This window comes from Meleagris gallopavo, chromosome 11 (assembly GCF_000146605.3).
Source record: "Meleagris gallopavo isolate NT-WF06-2002-E0010 breed Aviagen turkey brand Nicholas breeding stock chromosome 11, Turkey_5.1, whole genome shotgun sequence".
Taxonomy (NCBI): Eukaryota; Metazoa; Chordata; class Aves; order Galliformes; family Phasianidae; genus Meleagris; species Meleagris gallopavo.
Window position 1 is genome coordinate 13,596,634 of NC_015021.2, and position 3,105 is coordinate 13,599,738.

At 52.5% G+C, this 3,105-nt stretch overlaps 1 long non-coding RNA gene across 1 annotated transcript in view; it reads right to left on the reverse strand.

Annotated features, from left to right (window-relative positions):
* Positions 1 to 3,028, reverse strand: part of LOC109369495 — a 12,121-nt gene extending 9,093 nt beyond the window's left edge. Inside the window, exons 1-2 of the long non-coding RNA XR_004160962.1 lie at positions 2,512 to 3,028; positions 2,210 to 2,333 (exon numbers count right to left, since the gene is read on the reverse strand). This is a non-coding gene — a long non-coding RNA (uncharacterized LOC109369495). The remainder of the gene's footprint in view (positions 1 to 2,209; positions 2,334 to 2,511) is intronic.
* Between the last annotated feature and the right edge of the window lie 77 nt (positions 3,029 to 3,105).

A 3,105-nucleotide genomic window follows, 5' to 3' on the forward strand; every position in this document is an offset into this window, starting at 1 on the left:
GCGCTCGGGGAGCGGCGGTGCGGCATCCCCGGGCAGCGCGGGGAGGGGTCACGGAGCAGAGCGGGGCTGCCGGACCCCGGCGTCCACCGAGGTTGTCCCAGTCTTTCTCCAGGCTCCTGAAAACAGGACGCCCTCCAGGTGCCTTCATGCTGCGGTGTTGTCGCCACAAAGCGTTGCCTGTGTCCTGCTCGTTGTCCCGTGCATTGGCACTGGCAGCAGGGAATGGCACCGAATGTCATCTCCAGGTCAGCGTGCTGTCCTTATGCAGGACCCTATGCACTCATAGGCTGTCCTTCATTTCCACCGTGTCTCACCTGGCTCACCTGGAGAGATACAGCTTTGAAGGCAGTGCTTTCCCCCGTTTCTGCCTAGGCAGAACATTTTACACATTCTTTTATAATGGGGGATGAATTAGGGGAAAAGGGAAGGTGTACTTGGGTGGAAAAACTCATGGAAGTCCAGTGTAACGGCATCAGGCATAGAAATAAGCGGTGGGGTCCTTGGACGGCCCAGCCAACATCTCCCGAGGCAGGGTCTGCTCTGGAAGAGGAGAGGGACGGAACAACACATCCCTGAGGAAGAGGGCCAGCCACGCAACAGCTTTCTTCCCCTCTCCCATCCACCACCACACTGACCTCCATCCTGCAGTCTGCTCCACCAACAGCTGGTATGGGTTGTAGAAGGTTTTGGTAGACACAGCTCCCTCTCCCACTCTTTGGCTACCTCTTCTGGGCAGACAACGGTGGGTCTCAGTTCTGGGGGACCCACAGCCTGCCTTCCAACACCTTCCAGATTACAGAGACCTCAGTGCTGTCAGCAAACAGCTTTGCTTTCTTTCAAGTTGCACCAAGTGACATGGGCTAAGCCTCTTGTGCTTGGAGCCCTCCTCAGCTTATCTCACTGCACTACACTCCTTCCCACACAGAGGAACCAGTCACCTCTTCCCAACTTGAACGCTTCAATGTAGAAAGTCAACTCATGGTGATGGGGTGGCCAGAAATGTGGCGCACGGCTCATGGGGACAGCGAAGAGGTTGGGACGCTCAGGTCTATGAGTGATAGCAGCACCCTGTCCCACCTTACACGAGGGCTGCAACCCAACCGAAAGGCCCTTCCTCAGAGCCCCTCTGACCACGAGTGGCAGGAGCAGCACGCCTCTGGAAGCAACTGGTTTGTTCCAGTAGCCTCTTTACAAGCACCCAGGGACAGCTCCGCGGGAATCGCTGTGTTTTTAAAAGGCCACTTATAAGCTTTAATGCTGCGCTGGGGGAGAGGGTAAGGAGAAGGGGGGTCAGGGAGGGTGGCTGCATTGACTGCTTAGGACTTAAAGCTGTAAACCTCTTCTTCCCTCGCTCGTTGCTGGGACATTTTTATTGGCGAGATGAAGGGAGACAGAGCACAGCTCCACAACTTGCTCTTCTTCTAGAGGTTAATGACCCAGTTAGCAGCTCTTGGCTGCATTTCCCGACATTTTGCAGACATCAAGACCCGTCTCCCTGCCAAGTACATTCTGTTCCCTGGAGCTCGGCCAATGCATCTCAGATTACTATGTAATGCGACAAAGAGGGAGAGCTGGAGGTGAGGGTGGGGGCTGGAGGGGAGATACGGAAGCCACTGGGGAGGGGGCAGGGAGAGGGTGGGAGAAGGGGAAGCACCACTTCTAAATTTAACATCTGAGATAGAAATGAAGCTCCCAAGGTGCTTATTTGCTGGAAAAAAACGCGAATCCCAGGATAAATTGGAGTGATGCTTCTGGGAAACAGATGCAATCAGCAAATAATTTCCCCCTAGGGACCATGCAGGCCTGTGCTTCCCAGTTCTGCTGACAGTCATGACTCTGCTTCTGATGCCCTTGTGCCCAGGACAAATACTGCTTGGGACCTGGGGCTGCTTTCCTGAATCAAAGTCCAGTATCCCAAAAGGAATAGGGGTTTAACCTGGAAAGTGGGGAGGGAGGAGAAAGAAGAAGTTCCTGTGGATCTTTTAGTCATCTTTTTGTACACAGAGCACTAGATGCTCTTCAGAGGCACTGTTCTTGCAGATCTTGGCCAGGAGATTCCATCACTTTCACAGTAAAGGGAGGAAACTCCCACCTTAGGGAAGGCTCTGGTGGCAGGAACTGAGATGCAGAGTGGCTGAGCTAACAAACCTATCAGCAGCAGGTGTCTGCCATTACTAGAGGCTGGCATGGTCAGAGACTCCATACTCACCCACGAGCCTTTCCCAGTGAGCAGTGCGTGTCCTCTCCTGAACCATGTTGGATCTTCTCCTGGGGCTCTACCAAGACCTTTTTTTGCACATCTCATCTCTCCTTCCCTCTCCTGTGCTATGTTTCTGAGAGGGGAAAAAAGAAAAAAACCAAAAACTATAAAGTTTTTTCCTGGGTGGTTCTCTGAACCAGAAACCTTTAAAATTTGATGAGCATCTGGGATTGGGGTCCTGACCTGCATGGAACTCCAGCAACCCACCCTCCTCCTGTGCTGGCATCTCCATCACAGCTCTGCCATCTTACCTAGATGCAGTAACTCCCAGAATTTCAGCTCTAGTATTTGCTTACATCTGGTGCAGGAACCTTCCAGGCAAACCTGCAGCTCTGTCACATCCTTTGCTCTTATGTAGTGTCCTAATGGGCTGCAAGCCTTTTCCTGCACTCACATACAGCTGTGCCAAGTCTCACCCTGTATGAAGGTGTTGGGTGAGAGCCAGGTTGCATGGCAGCAGCTTAGGGCTCTCACTCTGCTCCCACCAGCTCAACAGCCCTCTTCGTGCAATCCCTCAGGACGCTGTCTCATGTACTGCAAGAACAGAAATGTGAGAGGTCTGGCTCAACAGGACTGTTTATCTACCCGGAGTGGAGCCCTCCCTCCTCTTCAGGAATTATTTCCTTGAAAGACAAGAAGCAACGCAAAACTCCCTCTTGCTCAGCTCCATCTGCCGCGTGGGGGCTGGGTGCTGGGAGGCCACGGTTGCTCATTGCACTTGCCAGACGTGGCATTAGGAGCGTTTTTCACCACTTGCAGCTCAAGGAAGAGATGAGTTTACCTGTACCAAGAGCTGCTCAGGGAAAAAAGAAAAAAAAAAGTAAAAAAAAAAAAAGTAAAAAGTA